This window comes from Euprymna scolopes, chromosome 20 (genome assembly GCF_053919585.1).
Source record: "Euprymna scolopes isolate OS-2025 chromosome 20, ASM5391958v1, whole genome shotgun sequence".
NCBI lineage: Eukaryota > Metazoa > Mollusca > Cephalopoda > Sepiida > Sepiolidae > Euprymna > Euprymna scolopes.
In genome coordinates, this window is record NC_136501.1 from 84,165,682 (window position 1) to 84,189,706 (window position 24,025).

The 24,025-nt window shown below is 31.2% G+C and overlaps 1 protein-coding gene and 1 non-coding gene across 2 annotated transcripts in view; both read right to left on the minus strand.

The window, feature by feature from the left end:
* The window catches only part of LOC145241503 (short transient receptor potential channel 7-like), a 979,843-nt gene that overhangs the window by 950,714 nt on the left and 5,104 nt on the right, over window positions 1-24,025 (minus strand). The window lies entirely within an intron of this gene.
* On the minus strand, window positions 3,777-3,963 carry LOC145241747 (U2 spliceosomal RNA). Its single transcript, XR_013862603.1, has one exon. It is a non-coding gene; the product is annotated as a U2 spliceosomal RNA (small nuclear RNA).

Genomic DNA, 24,025 nt, shown 5'->3' on the forward strand with positions numbered 1-24,025 from the left:
CAATACAAGGGCCCCGCTAGTTAAAAAAAAAAAATTACGGCGCATTTCATTTGATATCGTACAATTTTTAATTAAAAATACTAAACTGTGTATCCCTTATATATATATATATATATATATATATATATATATATATATATATATATATATATATATATATATATATATATACTAGACTAAGCGTGACCGGTTTGGTCAGTATATGTTATAGCTAGCTATGGAATAGTATATACAGAATTAATGTATAAAAGTTAAAGTGAGTAAATACAATAAATGTACAAACGCGCAAAAATTTAATGCACACGCGGACAAAAACAAACGTGGCAAACAGTGAAAACAATACGCAATTTCACACGCGCAAAAATTGAATGCACGTATGTACGAAAACAAACATGGCGATCAGTGAAAACAATACCAAATACATTGGGTAATAAAGGTCTTAACACCATACCCCTTAGATTAAATGAGAATTCTTTTATATAAGAGAAGTGTATATCCATTGAAAAAAAAATGGAAAAAAGCGAAAAGAAAAAATACCAGGACGGTGCATTGTACATGGCCACTCTAGTTTTTTTGTTTTGTGTGTGTGTGTGTGTGTGTGTGTGTGTGTGTGTGTGTGTGTGTGTGTGTGTGCGCGCGCGTGTGTGTGTGCTAATAACCTTTAAAATATCAAGAAATAATAATTAACTGATTAATATTGAACGGTGAGACCTTTTCAAAGCAAACCTTTAAAAGAAAATCAAAAGATCCCCCACACATATGCACATTTTGAAGTGTTTCTACGCATTTTAAAAATGTTTTGAATTTATGACCACACACGCACACCGTTTCCCTCCATCCCCGCCATGAAACTTGAAAAAATGCTTACATGTCTCGCTACATCGTCGAGCAGTGTGATGGCATTTTTTATTAAATTTATATAGGAAAGTGATCCCCACGCTAAAATATTAAATTTTAATTATTTAAAAATAAATTCTTCTTTTATATTATTTTTAAAGGCCGTTGAAACGTATTAGCCAAAAAAAAAGTAGATTTTGATTTCTTCTTAGGAGGTAAACTACGTTGGGTCGTAAAAACATTTTTGTTTGAAATATGTAAATTGATCAAGTAGTTTTCTTTACATAAGAAAAACATATTTGCTTTTTTATTGAAAAGATTTCTTGCAATGAAAAGTACACATAAAACAATCGTAAAGAAATAATTGTTGATACGAAAAAAGTGGGGGGGGGGTTAAAATCACGCACAACTTGGGAAAAGAAAATATTTTTTAAAAATATGAAGGTACACCTGAACAATCAGCACCCCCGTTACAATTTTTTTCTTTTTCGTCTGTTTTAGAATAGTTCTGCGATTTATTGGACAATAAGCTACCAGATTATAAAATAAATTGAAAAAAATCAATATTTAAAAATTTGGAAGGGGGATCAGTTTCACATATAACATTCTAGTAAATCGATTCCTATTTTCAGAACCGATTCACGCCCCGTTTTGACGTTGGCATATTCATCCCTTCCCCCGCAATTATTATTATTTTGTTTTCTTCTTTTTTTTTCGCTTTGAGAAAAGTTCGGTCTTTCTCTATCCGTCCTTATTTTTTATGTATTTATTTACGACTTTTTAAAAGGTGTTTTTGCATTAAACGACCCGCGCTAATTTTTTTAATAATACTAGCCTACCCATTGGCCATTAAAGGGGAAGATGAAAAATGTTCAAAATAAAAACTGATTTTAAGATTTTATTGTCTTGAGAGAACATTTTTCTAAGTGGTGAGTGAAAAAATAAAACTCTACTATCCATAGTTGTTGTCTTACCACGTTCTGGCCAAGTAAGCCTCTGGCCGGCTTTCGGTAAGATTGAAACCTGGAACCGTAAAGATTCAACGTTTCTATCCACTGCGCCAGGGACCCCGAAGGGCGACTAAGGTTGGATTTTTGGTCTCATAAATCCACGTTTATTTATTATCTGATCTTCCACGGTCCGGTCCGTACCAAATGGTATATATATTATTTCATTGGAATTCATTATTGAGATGAGTATCATTTATTCATTTATTTATTGCGGACTATTATTCTCATCTTTTTTAGATGTTGTTTCACGATATTTCGGCCAACTATTCATCTGGCCTTCGTCAGGTGCTATCCACTGCGCCATAGAGACGTTTAATCTCTACGGTTCCAGGTGAAATTGTCCGAATATATCGGTTTGAATCCTACCCAAAGCCGGCCAGAGGCTTACTTGGCCAAAACGTGGTGAGGGGACAACAACTATGGATGGCAGTAATTGCTGAGAATGCAGTTAGGGAATTCGGAGTTCCTATCCCGTCGTGGTTACCACCTGACGATGGCAAGAGAAATAGTTGGCCGAAACGTCGTGAAACAACAACTAAGAAAGATGATGATAATAGTCCACAATAAATAGAAATTAATAAACAAATTAATAGATACGTGAAAGGGGCTAAAGGGGCCCGATCCCCGTAGATTTCAGGTAGGTATCATCAGTAGGGGTTACTCTTTATAAACTTACTCAAGCGACAACTTCAAAAGTTTCCTTTCTTTCTCCGCCTGCCTTACGTTTCAAGAAATTCCCATTGTTACCAAATAGTTTCCCTAAGGTCTACAACATAGTCGTCTTCAAATCTAATTAAAATAAACACTTGTCATAAACTGTGTTTATTAATATTCAAAATTTTATTTATTCTCTTCATCTTTTTCAAACTCGCAACGTCTCTTCTGTGGGAAAGAAGTTGCAGAGAAGAGAAAAGGGCACCCACCACTAGGCTACGAAGTAACACCTGCCCAGATATGGCAACAGTATTCCATCCTTGGACGCACTTGGCTCTTATATAAGTAGAGAATTGCATCAACAGTGAAATGTCTACTGGAGCGGAAGAACGATCTCACTATTTTTCCAGCGCCCTTGGCAACGGATTTGATGGAAGTGTTCCATTTCAGATTAGGAGTAAAGATCAGACCCAGAAGCTTGTCAAAACATGAATCCTCCCAAAGACGAGCGCCATTCATTTCAGTTGATACCAGATGGGGATGAGAGCGTCGATGATGTAAAGATAGAAGCTTGGTTTTAGATGAATTAAAATTAATTAGCAATATCTTTCCCCCATTACACCACGTGATCAAGATCAGAGGAGAGAGAATCAGAGAGAACTTGGTCAGGAATGGCCTTTGAAGTGTTGTCATAGATGATAGTGTCGTCAACGTAAATGTCTACGAATGATCTTAGGATGTGATTTATGAGATTATTGATATAGATCATTATTATCGCTTAATAGTAGTAGTAGTAGTAGTAGTAGTAGTAGTAGTCAATATTATTCTGAAATATCCTTTCATTAACATGTGTACTTATGATATGTAAATACACATGTATGCATATTAAATGACGACTCTGGCAAAAGAGAATCATTCTTTCTCTAAACGCTCACGTAAATATTAAGAACTGTTACAGAATGGTTGAATCAACATAAGCGAAGCGAAAAAATACATAGATAGCTTAGAGAAAGGAATAGGACTTGTTCATTTTATTATAAACAAGGTCGATAGCCATTAGTCACGTGCTCTCGTGTAATGAATGAATGCGTGAATATGAGATTCACATGAAATTCTTAAAGATAAACTAAAATAACCGAAAAATGGGCTGAAATGACTTAAATAAATAAAAAGTAAATGACTTAGAATGACTTTAATGAACTTAAGGATGAATTGAATGATCTTAAGAATGACTTGAATGCTTAAAAAATAACTGGAATCCTTCAAAACCAACTTGAATGATCTGGAGAATGACTTAAATGGCTTTAAGACCGACTAGTTGTAAAGTGGGTGATCATTTTACATTAAATTAATACAGAAAAGTGATCCCCCACTTTATATCACAAAGTTACAAACATAAGTAGAGCATGTAGTAAGAACAGATACTACACTTTGATCTTAGCCAAAAGGCCAAGAAAAGGGTATTTATTTGCTCCTCACCCGAGCAAATTAGGCACAAGGCCGATTTTTAATGTGAGGAGTGAAGGGGAAATGGGGAGCTGGATAGTGACAATTGGTATGAAGGGTTGCCCCTACATTGACCAAGGTCTTATATGTGAGGTTGCCCCCACATATTGTCTTTGTCTTATAGTATATGCCGAACAGATACTACACTTTTATCTTGGCCAAAATGCCAAGAAAAAGGTATTTATTTGCTCCCCCACCGAGCAAATTAGGCACAAGGCCGATTTTTAATATGAGGAGTGAAGGGGGAAATGGGGGCCAACTCTCCGGGGAGTAGGGGAGCTGGATAGTGACAATTGGTATGAAGGGTTGCCCCATCATTGACCAAGGTCTTATAAGTGGGGTTTCTCCCAGATATGGTCTTTGCTTGCAGTATCTGCCGAAACAGATACTACAGTTTGATCTTGGCCAAAAGGCCAAAAAAAAAGCTTAAAAAGCTAAGAACAGGATTTATTAACAACAGACCTTTGATCTTAACCAAAAAGGCCAAGCACAAAAGTGTTACGAACAGACCGACAGACCGACAGCCGACCGACCGACAGACCGACCGACCGACTTGCATGCGACTAATAACGACTAATTTGAGCAAGTAAAATGGAATTATTTTTATAACATAACTCAATCCCAAAACTAAGAAATATTTTAGCATGTATATGATTTTATGTGAAGAAAGTATAGTGGAAAAACATCAGGGAAATAAACGTTAACTGAACTTTAGTGTAATAATAGATTATATCTCCTTGTGTGTGTGTGTGTGTGTGTGTGTGTGTGTGTGTGTGTGTGTGTGTGTGTGTGTGTGTGTGTGTGTGTGTGCGCGCGCGTGTGTGGAATATGTAAATAGCACTCAATACGCTGACCCGACGGTGTCATCCATTGTCGACTGAAGTTGTGTCTTTCTGATAGTTCGTCACCGAGATGTGCGTTCGTTGTTTCTATTTATTAGCTTAACATCCCGTCCAGTGTTTTTCTTCTGCATTTCAACTGAAGTCGAAGATTAATTTTTCATGAGAAACAAACGGAATCGAATTAACGGGAACGAAAATAATTATGAATGTAACAAAGAATGTTTTTAATGCATTTAATCTATTCAAAACCGAGTCCCAAAAAACGAAGCCACGCGTGACTATGGACTTGTCTGTCCTATTTATCCGATAACACATAAAACCATAAAATCATCATACCATACGCATATACTTGAAAGAACTGCTAGAATTAAGTCTACACCATTCACCGTGACTATGCAATCTATACAGCAACAAAGTTTTAAAATAACAGAGCTATTAAACATGACTCGGTGGTATAAGACAAGAAGGAGAAAGTAGCAACCATAGTTCAAGTCATTGTCCATAAGGATGCCAGCATAGAACAGAACTAACTACTAAGATATTTTGCATGGTACAGAAAACAAACTGAAACGATAAAAAGGTTTAAATCATTGCATTAATCATAAAGATCTTTGGAATCATGAAAAAGAATAAAAAGAAAATTGCTTGGCGAAATACCCGGTGAACAAAGTGCATAAAAAAATCAAAATTGAATGCTACTAAAAAGATGTAAGTGAATGTTTAGCATCCGATAGGATTCTCTGGCCCTGGAAAAAATAAACAAATAGAAAAGAAAATTAGACAACAACAAAAAATTATTATGATGCTAAAGCTGAGCTAATCAACGTTTGTTTCCCGAAGGTTTTTACTCTATACTTGAATCACACAAAATACATGCTAAAATATTCCTTATTATTTCCGAATTATATTTGACATGCAAATCAATTTCAACCGTTTTTATAATTAACCTTAATTTTCAAGTTAACATATTCTACTGAGTTTCTGAATATCACACTCATCTTTTCCCACTGTATATTGTTTGTTCTCTCTCTCTTTCTCTCTCTTTCTCTCTCTCTCTCTCTCTCTTTCTCTCTCTAGGGGGACAGTAGAACGCAATAAAGGGCAAAACGAATCAAAGATTGGAATAGTCCATTATAAACAAAAGGTGTATAACAAAATAAGTACTAAAATATTTCATCCGTAGCTTAGAGAGAAATAGAAAGGAGGAGAAGAGACATAGCGAGTAAAAAGCAACTCAGCTGAGGTGTTATTTTTACATTAATTTTGAAAACTTTTTTTATTCAAATGATCTAACCTGAGCTAAATGGATGACACAACGGGTCACATTTTTCTAGTGTATGTATGAAAATCTGACGGGTATAGTTTAGGATGGCCGAAATAGACGTTAGTTTCTCCCATCATATCTGACAATCTAATAATAAACTAATCGAGCATTTATTTACGTAACGGATGTCTGAAATAACCTATTATCTGTACTCATTTCTCATGGAATAATTCCTATGCATTAAACTCGTACTTATGGTTACGAATGGTTCAAATGACATATCAGTTTTCTTCATCACTCCCGAACACTGGATCCGTCTTATAATATCAAATTAATAGTAATGCATATGATATAAAATAGATATAAATAAAAGAGAATGTGTTCGATAGAAAACCCTCAAATCGAGAAAAAATGATGAAATGAAAAAGAATAGTGTCAAACATTGGGGTTATACGCGTGTCATTATCACAGACAGTTTAGTATAATTGGACAGGGTTTCTCTTCAGGGGAATAGGAAGCACCTACAAACGTAAGTTATTTGAGCCTTCTGTGAGTGTAAACTTTTTTTTATATAAAAAGCTGTTTAATCAGGGGTGGATAATATTTAAAGCGTTTAAACCAGAGTTATATCCCTTGCTGGTAAATTGATCTGCAGACTAGTGTGAGCCCCTCAAGAGAAGGTGGTTTGGATCATTTAATATCGTATCCTCTTAAAACAAATAGTGTTAGGAACTCTCGAGTCGCATTGCGTTAAAAAAATAGACGAGATTTCTTCCTCATTTGCTGCGAAACCGACACACATTACTAGAAAGGACACCACAGGAAATGTCTTTAAATTCGGTTTTACTTCTCCTCTTTTTTAGACGAATGTTTTGTGCACTTTACACTGCTGTGAAAACAATGTATTGTGCATGTTGAATCTGGGGATTGTCTCATTTACTGCTTTTATAGATTATCTACGACAACCCTCACCTCTATGGCGTATTTGAACTGTGTTTTTCATTCCGATAAATATCTTTATTACCACCGAGCCTCAGCAGCTAACATGTGTGCGGGTAATTAATTTAAATTCTCTATTCACGCATTGCTAAAATTGACGAAATAGAATATCAAATATTCGAATTCCCCAACATTTCGGTTCTTTTGTTAATAAGATCGTCATGCAAAAGAAAATTGAAGGAAATCGATATTTTAGAAATTTATCTTTTACTCCTGTCTTCCTGAATGCATATATTATGTGCATACATATACATAAGAAAGCGTGTTTAAAAAACACATTTTTATGCATAGTAATACATTTTATTTTAATTTTTCTAATGATCGTATGTTTTATATGTATCACAAACTTCGATTCTTCGTCGAATCATCCTCATATGCCAAAAACAAACGAACGAAAACGCTGAAGCAAAAAAGAGAAGTTCAAGGCATCAAGAACACGCATATGAAATCAATAAGACTATTATTTTTTACAGAAAGGGCTTTAATAATTTAAATTATGAGACGCCAGAACAAGTGCCACAAGATAAAATTGTATTGCGTTATTTGTAAACTAAAATATTAAAATGTTATCAATTTGTGCCATTGAAGTGAAACATTTACACGATAATTGACGGAGCATTAATGAGTTCGGTTCTCAGTTTGGATTTTAGTGAATGCTGTATGACAACACAGAAAATAAAATATTTAATCGCATAATAAATCGTTCTATATTGATATTGAACGCTCTATTGATGATGTTCTTATTATAGCTGATAATAATGGCGTCGGAGAAAAATTTAGATAAACTCTGTTCTTTAATTCACTGTAGAACAAAACCTAAATCATAAAATCCTATTCTTATTAACACAACAAATAAGACGTCCAAATTTTCTACTCATAAACAATCAACTTGAATTCTATTTAAATTCCAGAGATAAAAAATAGCAAAAAATTGTTATAAACCTATTAAACCGAGCAAAACTAATCTCCTCCAGAAAAAAAGCAAATTAATCAGATTAAAACATATAGAGCAAGTCCTACCCTATGCCTCCACCTTGTCATTCAGTTTGTAAACTCTAGTTCAATTCACCAACAACTGCAAAAAACGTAATTATTCACCTCTGATTAAAGATAAAAATAATATATTCTGAATTGTTTTTTTTTAATTAAAAATACTTGAATCAATAGTTATGCTCAATTAATAATATTATACATGAAACCAGTAATAATATCTCTCCTCTGATCTTGAGCGCGTGGTATAGTGGTGGAATAGATGGCTGGTTACTTTTAATGCATGTAATACCAAGCTCCTATCTTTACGTAATCAACGCTCTGATCCCCATCTGGCATCAATTGAAACCGATGGCTCTCGTCTTGGGGAAACTCCATATTTTGACAAGCTTCTGGGTTTGACCGTTACTCTTGATCTGAAGTGGAACACGTACATCAAGTCTGTTGCCAAGGTCGCTGGGAAAATGGTGGGATCCTTCTACTACTCCAGAAGATATCTCACCCCTGATGCGATTCTCTATCTATATAAAGCCTAAGTACATCCAAGGATGGAGTACTGCTGCCGCATCTGGGCAGGAGCTGTTAAAAACAGCCTATCTGTCCTTGACAGAGTACAAAATAGACTTCATAGCTTAGTTGGGGAGGCCCTTTTCTCTTCCTTGTAACCTTTCTCCCACAGAAGAGACGTTGCGAGTCTGTCTTTATTTTAAGTTATTTCCATGGCAAGTGCTAATCTGAGCTCCAATCTCTGGTCCCCCCTCGCCAATCTTTCGCGATAAACACCCGTCTAGCTGAAACCACTGTCAATAATTTTCCCCACTTTTTATCTGTGCCTAACTCCAAACATAGATTCTATGAACAAAGCTTCTTTCTTGGAAATGAACGCCTGTGGAATTCTCTGACGTTTACCTGTTCCCCAGCTGACTACAACTTGGATGTTTTCAAGTCCAATATAAACAAATTCCTGATGAACCACCCCCTTAAGTAAGACACTTTATCAAATCTCCAATAGTAACGATTACTACGATACTATCCCATTGATTACTGTACACGCAATAACCCTATCCCCGAGTGGCTTCCGGATCTTGATAAGTGGTGACCTCCGTGAAAAAAAAAATGCTTAATGTAATACAATATTATTGCTTTAATTCTGGCGTCTCGTGGTTTGAATAGTAAACTTTTTTTACAGGAAATAGTAATTCCGTTAATTCTTTAGGTGCAAATTCTTCTTCTTTTTTAAATTCTATTATTTTCCAGCATTTTGTTCATTTGTTTTTGTCACCTAGATTTTTCGAAGAAGAACCGAAAACGTCCGTGATACATATGAAACATCATTTTTATTATATAACACAAATCATTGAAAAATCAAAAAAGGGTATAATACATCAATATAATTCTAGTTAACATTTTTTAACAATGTTTGCTTTAATTAAAGAATAGTGCCTAAATACACACTATATATATATATAATTATAAAACTCAAATGACCTTGTAACGATGTATGTAACCCACTTTCCGGTTTTCGACATCTGGTTGCGCATGCGCGCATAACCGGCGCACTGAAATAATAATGTTATTATTTCGAAATTATTATTTAACATTGGAAGAGTGGGGTTTAAAATAACTTAAACGTAATACAGAAACGAACGATGTAAAAAAAAAGCAGATATATCAAAATTTGAATTTAACTATAATAAGTATTATGGTATCTGTTCAGTGCATATTTACCCATAAGTATACCCAATCACTTATAATTCAGTAACTGTATAAAAAAATTTTCCAAAATTATCGATTATAATAAACAGAACGACTCATAGAAATCTATCTATATTCTTTTTTCATTTTAATATATTTTCATATAAATGTTTCTGTTATGTCAAAAAAAACTATTTTCTTTACGTCACAAGTATCATGCTCATACATGAATTCCATAGCTAATATAACATACTGACCCAACAGGTCACGGGTAGTCTAGTATATATATATCTATATATATAAAAATGTAATTCTTGGTTCGTTATAAGCGAATAAAACCATATTTCTACGTTACCAATTTAATTGAAATTTTCAAAAATTCTATTTTTAAAGTCAAGGAATATTTGCATGTTATTAAAATAATTTAACATTGCAAATTATAAAAATATTAAATTAAATAAAAAATATTTTTCGTAACTGCGAGATTATCGCCATTTTATTTCCGGTAGAAATTAGCCTTTCACTTATTGAGATAAGCATTATTTGTATTAATTTTTATGATACTCATGCAGAGAGTGATCCGTGCTGAAATAATGTTATTATTTAAAAAGTCATTCTTAACATGGGGAGGGGAGGATGTTTTGTACCTATTCTGTACTTTAACCTTACAATTGAATAAAAAAACATATCGTAAAACTTTAATTAAACGTGGAAATATGATTTAAAAAATAGCGCGGATCGCTCTCTGCATTAGCACCATTTTTATTTATTTATTTATTCTCATCTTTATTAGTTGTTGTTTCACGACTTTTCGGCCAATTATTCCTCTGGCCTTCATGAAAAGAAGTAAGTACGTGAGAAATTATTTTTTCCTTTTATAAATGTTCAGTAACTTTTTCCTTTTATTATTCTTAAAGAGTAAAACTTTTCTTATTCATGAAAAAAACAAAAGTTTCGAAAAAACCTACGTAAATAAATAAATGTTTGTACACGTGAAAAATTATCAATAAATGGTTTAGTTACTTTTTTTTTAATTATTTATGAAAAGAGTTAACATGCTTAATTTCTATACTTATAGGTTTTTTGGAATTTTTTTTCACTGGATTATTATTGATTGGACACTAATTAAACAAATTATTAAAAAAAATTAAAAAGAAATCATTATTTCGACATTTGAAAGTAGTGCTCAGTTTTTAGTTACAACGTTCTGATAAATCAGTCACCCATTTTGTAATCAATAAAAACGCGGTATATCAAAACCATAGAAAGTAAAAATAATATGAGCCTCTACCGCATTTGTAAGTTAGAAATATATTTGTTTCTCAAAGAAAAAAAATATATTGAACATGATTTTTTTTGTTTTTATGAAAATAAAGTTTCGAGTTTTTAAAAAAAAATTTTTTTACTTATTAGTTAAAAGTTAGTTTGTGGGTGTTTTTTATTGTTTTTATGAAAGGTGAGTTTGTTTTTTTTTTCAAAACTTTTGTTTGTTTTTTTTAATTATTTTTAAAGTGTTATAAATTTCACTAACATGCTGGAGAAATGTTTAATAATTTGGTATTTTTTTAGATTAGGTCCACCTCCACAATTTTCCTTTCAATGACGACATTTATAGGTTTCCGAGTATGCTGAACACGCAAATCGCATTGAAATTTTGCGGAAATAAATAGTTGTATTATGCATTGTATTCTTCGGCGGCCATCTTTTTACGTGCACACGCGCCATAAACAAATACACGCACGTAAAAAAGATGGCCGCCAAAGATTACAATGCATAATACAACTTTTTATATCTTTATATCTTGATAACTACTTATTTCTGCAAAATTTCAATGCGATTTTCGTATTCAGCATAGTCGAAAACCATTTCAAGTCGTCATTTAAAAGAAAATTGAGGAGGTGGACCTAATCTAAAAATTTACCAATAATTTTCCATCCCGCACGCCTCCCGATACATTGCTTCGTCAACATGCGACCATTTTATACCTCCCGAAGACACTTCCATATTTAGAAAAAAAAATGAGTGACCGATTTACCAGAACGTGGTAACTAAAAAGTGAGTACCCCTTTCAAATGTTGAAATGATTTTTTTTTCAATTTTTTTTCATAATCTGGTTAGTGTTCAATCAATAATAATCCAGTGAAAAAATTTCAAAAAACCTATCAGTATAGAAACTCCACCACGTAAGTAAATAAATAAAAAATGTTACGTGCGCATGTGTTAGCCTTGACTAGGGGGGGTACTAAGGGAACGAGCATTAAATAATTCTGCGGGTCGCCATGGAACTCAACGCCCAAGGAGAACCAAAATAGTTTTCATGATCTGAAGAAATTTTTTTTTTTTTCGAAAAGTGTGTGATCACTTTTCCATGTAAATTTAACTTAAAATGAGCATCCACTTTCTGGCCATCTGAGGAAGGGGCATTTATTTTCGTGTTTATTGGCTTAAAGTTTTTTTGACAAGGCAGTTTGGTACGCGAATGCATATTTAACAGTTTTCGTTTATGCTCACGCATAGCATAAACAAAGGCTACGTCTGTGAAATGGAAAATAGTCCCAGAGTTCAGGGGTTAATACCATGCAAAAGAAATCAAACAAAAACTTTTTAGCCAAGAAACAGACAGAAAAAAGAAAAAAAATAGCATCCATTTTTTTCTATCGAATTCATTTGCTGTTTTTATTGAAAACTATTTTCCCCCGGATTTTTGATATAATTTTCCATTTCCAGGAGATATTTTGTCTATTTCTCAATGGCGACAAATGTGACTGGCTGTTGAATTATCCAGATCCCTTGGATTGACATCAAACAAAAGTCGGTCACAAGGCTGGATGCGGAGGCCCGGAAGAAGATATCAGAAGAGATCTAATTGTGTAACGTAGAATCCCTGGGGATAATTTTTATAATTATTCACATAGTAATTAAAAATGTTATAATTGTTTACATAACAATTGAAATTTTTATAATTATTCACATAATAATTAAAAATGTTATAATTGTTTACATAACAATTCAAATTTTTATAATTATTCACATAATAATTGAAAATGTTATAATTATTTACATGACAATTAAAAATTTTATAATTATTTACATAATAATTAAAATTTTTATAATTATTCACATAATAATTAAAATTTTTATAATTATTTACATAATAATTAAAATTTTTATAATTATTCACATAATAATTAAAAATGTTATAATTATTCACATAATAATAAAAAATTTTATAATTATTTACATAATAATTAAAATTTTTATAATTATTCACATAATCATTGAAATTTTAATAATTATTCAATTAATAATTATAATTTTTATAATAATTCAAATAATAATAACAAATTTTATAATTATTCACATAATAATTAAAATTTTTATAATTACTCAAATAATAATTAAAATTTCTATAATTATTCGCATAATAATAAAAATTTTCATAATTATTAACATAAACATTAAATATAATTGTTCACAAAATCATTAAAATTTTCATAATTATTCGCATAATAATCAAAATTTTTATAATTATTCACATAATAAGGAAAATTTCTCATAATTATTCACACAATAATAAAACTTTTTATAATTATTCACATATAAATTAAATTTTTTATAATTATTCACGTAATAAATAAAATTTGCGTAATTATTCACATAAGAATTAAAATATTTATAATTATTCACGTAATAATAAAAATGTTCATAATTATTCATATAATAAAGAATATAATTGTTTACATAATCATTAAAAATTCATAATTATTAGCATCTTAAGCAAAGTTTTTATAATTATTCACATTATAATACAAATTTTTATAATTATTCGCATAATAATTAAAAGTTTCATTATTATTACAACATTAATTACTATTTTTATAATTATTCGTATAATAATAAAAAAAATTATAATTATTCATATAATAATAATAATTTTAATAATTATTCACATAATAATTGAAAAAATTATAATTATTCACATAATAATTAATTTTTTAATAATCATTCAAATAACAATTTAAAAAATTTTAATTATTCGAATAATAATTATAGTTTTAATAATTATTATGTTAATAATTAAAATTTTTATAATTATTCACATAATATTGAAATTTTTATAATTAATCAAATAATGATTAAAATTTTTATAATTATTCTCATAAAGATTAAAATTTTTATAATAATAAAAATTGTCATAATTATTCATAATCATTAAATATAATTGTTCACATAATCATTACAATTTTAAAAATTTCATAATTATTCACATAATAATCTGAATTTTTATAATTATTCACTTAATAATTAATTTTTTTATAATTAATCGCATAATAAGTAAATTTTTTATAATTATTAACATAATAATGATAATTTTCATAATTTGTCGGATAATAATAAAAAAAATTTATATAATATATAAAAATTACAATTTTTGTAATTATTCGCATAATAATAAAAAATTGTATAATTATCCAAATAATTACAAGTTTCATAATTATTCATTTAATAATTAATGTTTTGATAATTATTCCCATTATAATTAACATTTTTATAGTTGTTCACAGATTAATAAGTTGTAATATTTATTCGCATAATAATTAAAACTTTTATAATTATTCACATAATAATTAACAGTTTTATTATTATTCAAATAATAATTACAATTCTTATAATTATTCACAATAATAATTGAAATTTTTATTATTATTCACATAATAATTGAAATTTGTATAATTGATCCCATAATAATTAAAGTTTTTATAATTACTTGCAAAATAATAAGAAAAATTACAATTATTCACATAATAATTACAATTTTTATAATTATTTTCATAATAATAATTTTTTTATAATTATTAACATAATAATTATAATTTTTATAAGTATTCACATAAGTAAATTTTTATAATTGTTCATATAATAATTAAAGTTTTTGTAATTATTCACACAATAATTTTAATTTTTATAATTATTCGAATAATAATAAAAAAATTTAAATTATTCACATAAGAATTAAATTTTTATAATTATTCTCATAATAATAAAAATGGTCATAATTATTCACATAATAATTATAAAAATTATAATTATGCACATAATAATTATAATTTTTATAATTTTTCACATAATAATTACAATTTTATAATTATTCCCATAATAATTATAGTTTTTATGATTATTCACATAATAATTTTAATTTTTCTAATTATTCACATAATAATTATAATTTTTATAATTTTTCACATAATAATTTAATATTCTTCCATACCGCCTTACAACCTTTAAAATAAATATTCAACATTTCGTTGTAGTTTCTCTTCGATGCTGAGAGAAACACTCAATGGCAAACACCATGTGTTCTGGACATGTGTTAAAGTTGTAACCCACCACTGTCCATTTTCCCGCACCATGCGCTCGCAAAAGAACAAAAGAAAATAAATAATAAAATACCAATATCCAATTTATAATAATAATAATAATAATAATAATAATAATAATAATAATAATAATAATAATAATAATAATAAAAGAAGAAGAAGAAGAAGAAAAAGAAAAAAATTTTCAAAAGACTTCAATATTGTTTTATCCAAAAACACAAAAAAAGAATAATCTTACTCTACGTTGATTTTTGTATATGTTTTTATTTTTATTTTTATTTGTATTATTTATTTATTTATTTATTTATTTATTTATTTATTTATTGCATCGACATGGCCGAGGATCAATCTGTTGCTGACACAGAAGAGAACCTCATTACTTTCAGGATGCCTAGCTTCAATGCACAAAAGCAACTTTTTTTTTCAAACAGAGGCTATTTTCGCAAATCGACAAATCACTTCCTCAGTCCGGACGTATTCCTAGGTCATGGAAGCTTTACCTACAGAAATTGCTGAAGAAGTCGAAGACATTTTCAGAGCACCCCCAAGCGAAGACCCATGTAAAGCGTTGAAGGAAGCTATCCTCGAACAGACAAGTGTATTGGAAACGCACGATTGAAGCAACTTTTCAATGACCAAAGTTTCGGTGATTGAAAGCCCTTCCATCTTTTGAGGTAAATGAAATGTTTGCTTGGAGTCGCAACATGGACGACAAGATCTTCCAGCAACTGTGGTTAAACAAATTGTCAACACAATTGTCTCACACGCTGTCCTTTATCGTTGGAGACAAGGACCTCGAGCATATCGGTTGTCGCAGATAATTATCATAATACGCCAGCTGTAACCATCGTCGCACCCCTAAACTGCTGCAACACTCTTTGCAACCAATTCGAGCTTGAAGTCTGCAGAAATCGCTGCCCTTACCAAAGCGATAAAGTCACAACTGGCAGGTACCTCAGCCACCGGCACAACTTTCGAGGCAGACGTCCATCTAAACGACGTAGATCTGCTTCATGGTCTACCTGGTGTTACACCCACTGCGGAGAAAGCACGCAAATGCGAGCAACCGTGCAGCTTTAAAAAACAAACGGAGTATTTAAACGGCTAGACCGGTGGGATTGCACGACAAATTCAACCTCATCTCTTTAACCGTTTCGTCTATTATATGTATCTGATGCACTCTCGCGTCGAAGATTCCTTGTAAACACTGGTGCCGCTGTTAGTGTAATATCTCCTACACGATACGACAAGACAGCAAATTCCTTTTTTTCTGCAAGCAGTGAACGGTAGTTTCATCCGAACTTTAGAACCTCATCACTTACTCTAGACCCGACGGTCTTCGACGCAGTTTGCCGTGGATTTTCATCATCGCCAACGTAAAGACACCTATTTTTGGCGCTCCATTATATCTGACTTATTTTTTCCTTCTTTGTGTGAATCTTAGAATTTTCTTTCCCTGATTTGCGATATTCAGTAATTACTGACCTTTTTGACTCCTTGCCTATAGTAGTTTCTCTTTCACTCTAGTCACTAATATCAGTACTAGCTAATATGCGTACCAGTCAACTCGCCCATCTTAATTTTTATCAAATGGAAATGAAATGAACAAACATCAGTTCAAACTTTTAAAGTTTCGTCCCATTTATTATTATTTTATTCAAAAGTATAAAGTATCAAATGTATTTGTTTCAGACACACTTAGTTTGGCTGTGAGGTGTTTTAGATGAATTCAAACACATGCCATTTTTTTCGATTAGAAAGGAAAAGCTAATTCTAGGATTAAAAACACACTACTAAACAGGCTAGAAAATAAGTACTAAGATTAAACATGGTAGACAACCCTGCAAGAAGCGAAACGTAGCTTATATTCGATCCACCCGAACTTTACATTAAATTGAAGACATCTGATTACGAGGTCTTTAAAGAAGATTGCTTTGTAAAAGTGCGAAAACAGCGAATAAAAATACTATTATTGATTATTAAATTGTGTTTGTGGGTTTTGTTTCCTTTCCGACAGAACTTGGTGTGAAGAATGAAGACTAAGAGACAGAAGATAGTTTATGCAAGCTTTATTCGGTAAAATGCAATAAAGGTTAGAATCGCACATGTGAAATGGATCTTCAAATATGGCTGATTGCCGTAATCCAGAGAAGAGGCAATAAATGAATACGAATGTCGTAGTAGATGTCTTATGTACGACATGAACAAAGTATTTAACTGCTTGTAAAATATTTATTCGCATCGAGTTATAAACAGACCGGTGCACGGATCTCATCAAGGCAATTCAGCATCGGATGAAACTTGATTCGCTTTTTTATGCATATGGCGGCAGTTAGAGTTTGGGATCAATTTCCCATAAATGTGACGCTAATTGTCACATGTTGCTGAAAATTAGACATTTATGACAGATGAGAGATTAATGACAGATGAGAGATTTTCTAAGCGATTGGAAGCTTTTTAAAATAAAAAAATAGAGGGAAATATGATAATCAGATACGGATGAGCTCGGACATTGGTTTGGAACAGACAAATTTTTAAGATGGCTGCTTTATCCTGTATGAAAACTGACATGATATAAAAATATGTTCAACGGATTATGCTGATTGAGCGAATGCAATCCTACATGTGTAGGTGGGTGTACTTAATTACCTGTGTCACTTCTTAGTCATTCAGCAATTAAAAGAAAAGGGAAAATTGTGAAAAGGGAGTAATGGGAAGATAAACAAAGGAAAAAGGATAAAAGAGGAGACGAAAACGATAGAAGGAAAAGGGGGAGAAATGGGAGAAACAAAACGGTAGAGAAGAACTAAGAGAGAAAAAAGGGAGGCAAAAGTTGAGACCGAAAAAGGCAAGTAAAAAAAGAGAGTAACAGGCAAAGTGGAAGGAAAAAAAGAATATAAGACATGAAGAAAGAAAAGGGAAAAGTATTAAAAAAGGAAAGAAAGAAAGAAGGAAAGAAGAAAGAAATTGGGAATGTAAATGAAAAGAAAAAAATGTGATAACGAAATGAAAATACAAGATGATAAAATGGAGAGAAGATAAAATAAATAAGAAAAATGGAAATAAAAAAATACAGAAAAATTGAAAGAAAGATGAAAAAGGGGTTGAGCCGCATATTATTGTCCCATAAGTCTACTTCCGCTCTTTGAATCATGAATCAATCTAGCGATAGTTCACCATCTTTAAAATGCTAAACGTCTGACTAAACTATGTGTTCAGACCATCCCATTTTACTGCGGATATCTTAACGGTCATCTCTGAATCCGTTAGGTGAAACTATAATGGTAGCGCTAGATATCTCTAAGGCCTTGGACGAAGTTTGTCATGACTAGGTTGCTCAGGAAAATCAACTAGAATATTACTGACGAATAATTAATTATAGCGAGGGGGGTGGCGCTCGCCCTTACCAGGTCGTAAAATACGCTTAAATATATTTCCATTTATGCAGATTTCATATTTATTATTACAAAGCCAATTCTCTATTGAATATTATATTGTACCTAAAATATATTAGTGATGTCAAAAGTTTTTAAAAAATGACTTAGGTTCCATCAACTAAAATCAAAATCAAAACATTTAACACTCCAACCGCATATCGTACCAATGAAGCTATCGAGAGATGGATAAAAGAGATTTATTATTAAGATACTTGAAGAAATGAGTTGAATTGGGCATGCGCAGAAAGAAGTAAAAATATATCGGCAAGTTGAAATGAACAGTTTCCGTTTCAACTTGCTGATATCTGTACGCGTTATTCATCCGTTCAAACGATTTTACTCGTGATAAACTATCCTTACGCTTTCTTGTTAAATTCAGTGTTATGTGACCAGTAGTTTAAGAGTTTGTCAGTTAAATATTTACATCCATACACACGCATACATCTATTTGTTTCATATATAGATAGGTAGATAATTTTTATCTTTATCTTTTTGATACAGGTTGTTTTCGATGGCCGGGCATCCAAACAGCACCATGTAAGTGAAGGTGTGACCCAATTTTCATAAACAGAAACATTTATTCCATCTGCCATTATTTCATATTGCTATAACGACAATAATCCGTCAGTAGATATTATTGCCACATTTGGATTATTGCACAAATCATTTGGACAGGGAAATATAATTTCTAACCTAAACTGCATGCCAAGCATCAGCCTCTGTCGCAGCAGTGTCGCATACTTGTTTTGTTTTACAAGTGTTATATATTGGAACCGTATGTCAATAAGTAGTGATTAAGTTAATTAGTATGAATTTTGGCAAGGATCACATTAGTACATTTCAGGATAATCTGGCAGCAAATAGAAATAGGCCCAGCTGCACGTGGTGTGATTGAAGCGGAGTTTAAAAGTTGACTCCTTAAGCAAAACGCATTAGCAATGCAGGACCGAACGATGACGATAATTGACGTCATATGTTCGTTAGGAGCTATGAGTTATACAGACGAGATGCGTTCGACAATGTATAGATAATCTAGGTGAATGTTACCCCGAGATTTTGCTTGTCTGCATCTCTCAATTCCCATCCTTAAAACTAAAAAAATTAAATAAGTGAATAATTAATCAGTTAATTAGTCTTATTTTACTCGATGAGTAAACTTTCTTTCTCTTAAAACATTGAAACCTCAGCAAGTCTCTATTGTATTGTATACGCGACTAGTTTTGTTCGTTTTGCTAAAAAATGAAGCTGTCAACAGCCACGAAAGGATCATGGCCAGTAATAAACAATGACAAACAGCGACTATGAAAGAGCAGAACGTATAAACACATATTGTTTATTTGGTTTTATTGCTCATCACCAAGAACGTACGTGTGCTAAAGTACGCGTTTGATGAAAACAATACAGTACGAAGTTTTGTTTTACATTAGAATGTTGCACGAATTCGTCGATGAACTTGCTGTTGTTGTATACCTCGGCGTAAATAATATCGATTAACCTGACTAGCAGAAAAATCTCTTCCCTTCACTGTAAAAGTCCTCAGATGTTGGAAAACTTTATACTTGTGTAGTTTATTTCCTCGGTCCGCATGTCTGTAGAATTCCTCTACTGCTTCCTATTTCCCGACGGTACCAACATGCAAGAATTTAAATACTTAATTCTGATTGGTTCATTTTTACCATATAATCAATTTCGATAGGTAAGCGAAATCGGATTCAACGAATTAGAAATAGCTGCTTAAAGAACCGAGTACCTGCTTTGTTCAAGCGCTTTTAGGTATCGGTGGTGTGTTGTTTTAGTTCGTACATGATATGTGCCTTTGTTGGGTTAATGGTAAGGCCAAGTCGGATATAGGCGCGATTAAAGACATTCAGATGTTCATCCAAGATGGACGCCACGTAATTGTCATCAGTGTACTGGAATTCCATCAGGGATATGACTGGGATTTAATTTTTCAACCTCGGGTTAGAGATAGTTATAATTATATATATATATATATATATATATATATATATATAGAGAGAGAGAGAGAGAGAGAGAGAGAGAGAGAGAGAGAGAGAGATTATTATTATTATTATTATTATTATTTATGTAAATACAGTCATATCTTGCATATTTTGCTCTCTTTGATTGAGCACTATCAACGATTCTTTTGAAATTCAATTATTCTTAATTTTTGAACATCTTTCTACCTGTAATATATATATATATATATATATATATATATATATATATATATATATATATATATATATATATTATGCCACTTTACATCTCCCCAAAGCAAATAATCTAATAGGATAAAATCGCACATAACGAGGTAGTAGTCAGTTGACAGATCCATTACATAAAATTATTCGTTCTTCGTGTTTCTCTCTGTAAATTAATCGTATCACGCGCTGTTTGGCGTATGGCTCCGTCCTGCTGAAACCACGTGATGAATCACCAGACCAAACTTAACTTAAATAACCGATAGTTGTCCAACATGCAATTAAAGAGAATAGATTGAGTGATATTTTTGAAAATAGCATGTAGCCATTAATATTTAAAAAGATGATAGCTAAAAAGATATTCATTCACTTTATGCCATAAACGCTATACACGCTTAAAATACTAATTGATATTTTTTCGTTCATAAAGCATTGATTTCACATTACAAACATAACAAATATATTTTCAAATATTTTATGTATTTTATTTCGTCCAATCAACCACCTTGAAGAGGTCTTCGTATAAAAATGAAACATCGATGAATATGACGTTTCGGAATTTTGGAGATGTAGATTGGTTATTCTTATTATTTGGATTCATCGGACTACTGTTCCCAACTTGAGTGTGATTTTCACAACGTTTCTGTCGATGTAACCTCCAACCTTCTTCAGGTGTATCTTGTCGAACTCGGGAATGTTTCTGTCGAACTCGAAAAAATCTTGAGTAAGAAACTGTGTATATGAAATCCCATGTAAATGTGGAAAACTATACAAAGGTGAAACGTGTCGTCCATTAAAAGTACGGTTAGAAGAACATCGAAAAGCCGTTGTACGTGGAGAGATTGAAAAGTCAGGTATAGCTGACCATATCTGGAAGGAAAAGGGAAACCATCTACCATTATGGGATGAAGTAAAAATTATAGACAGAGAAGAATGGTGGAGAGTAAGACAAGTGAAAAAAGCAGCTGAGAGATAGCCAATTACTAAGTAGACCTAGTATAAAATTTAATACGATATGGGAGCCATTAATTATACATAATAGATAATATATACAAGTAAAAAGCATAAACATTAATATATATATATATAGATAGATATAGATAGATAGATAGATGTACGTTAATATATTAGTAGTAGTAGTAGTAGTAGTAGTAGTAGTAGTAGTAGTAGTAAATGGTGATATTTACAAATAGAAACAAAATAAAATTTAAGGCTCCTAAAATTTGTACCAGACCCGTCGTGCAGTGGTTAGAGTACTTGGAAAAATCAATTGTAAAAAGTGATATTCTCCTGAAGGTTGAAGGTTCAATCTTTACTGTGGGCGACAAAAAAAAACTGAGTTTGCAGAGGTCAATTTTTTATAACATAATATATTTATTGTTTCGGGCTCAAATGAAATTAAAAGTTTTATTCATTTCCAAGTACCTTACATATAAAATACAAGTGTTTAGACCCAAAATTGGCAGAGGAATTTGGTAGGGTTTTCAAAGGTACAGTTGAACTTTGATCCCTTGGCAGCCGAAAACCGATTACAAAGATTTGCCCAAACCTCAAGACTCCTTATATCAATTCTTGAGTCTGTAGACAGAAAATTGACAGAGTAGTTTGGTAGGGAAATGTAGACACACACACAATTTAACTTTTATAGATATATAGATTGGATCTCTCTATTTCAGCCGTTTCGTTAATGGGATGACAATTCTATGATTTTATATTTTCATAAAAATTTTCCTTCCATCAATCGTCAGATGCGATTTCTATCCGATGTTATCAACAAAAACTAAATGTGTATTTAAATTGTGAAATTATCAAGTTTACATAGGGAGAAAACATAACAAGATCCAAATTTTTTATGTCGGATCGTTTCGCAAACGCTGATGAGGAGATGATATCCAGAAATATTTCATTATTTCTCGATGCTATTATTTATAAATATTGAATAAATAAAAGGATATCTTCTCCGACACGATCGTACATGAAAAAATTGGATCTTGTTATGTTTTCCTTCTATGTAAACTTGATAATTTCAAAAATTAATAACCCCTCACTTTTTCTATAGGTAACAACACCTATTGAATTTTTCATAACTGCAATACTCATATATATATATATATATATATATATATATATATATATATATATATATATAACGAGGTATAGACTTACTAAATAGCAAAATAGACAGAAATTTTTTAATGGTCTTTTCAAGTATTATTTCATCAGGAAAATCGATATTTTGAATGAAAAGCAATATTGGCGAAAGTAAAAAGCGCAATGAATTAAATATGAGTGATTAAAATAAATTAATTCAAAAGACGTTTAGAAACGATTGAAATTCATAGCGTGAGATAAGAGAAACGGGAGGATTAAAAGTTTCACACACACACATACACACACATACACACACACACACACATATATATGTATATATGTATATATATGTGTATATATACATATATATATACATATATATATATATATATATATATATATATATATATATATAAAGGGGAATGTTATTAAATAACACGGTGTTTTTGTTCAGATTTTCGAATAATCAATTTACTACTCTGGCCAAATTGGTGTTTATAACTTCGAACCTAAAGATTGGTATTATTTATTTGTATTATATTTGTATGGTATTATTTATTTTATTTTTATTTAAACTTCTGTCTGCTGTGTACATGAAAGCTTATTAATTATATACATTACTGTTAATTTATATACCCCGGCACCGCCGTCGCCAACACCTCCCTCATCACGACACTAAATATGAAAATTACTGTGAAAAAGTATTTATTTTTTGCAATGTTTCATTAATTTCATGTCTCCAACAGTAATATTTATTGTTTAGCAACTTCTAATGCCTTATCTTGTCTACATTCTGTGATGGAATGGTAAGAATCATTTTTATCGAATAGTATAAAATGTGCTTTGGTTTTTTCTTTATTAATGTCATTAAACCATTTTTAGTTGTTGCTGTTTCCCCATTGAGTCAAGTCGATATATTTTTAAAGTTTATGTTTATTTGTTCTAATATTTCTTTGTTTTTTTTTTTTTTGTTTTTTTCATATTGATTTTCTGTAGTTGATTTAATTGTGGAGTAATCTCTGTGGTCTTTCAATGTGATGGTTGGTTGTGACTTTGTATAAACTATTCTGTTATCGAATTTTTACTTGTCTGCATTCATTTTGCTGTATACTTTT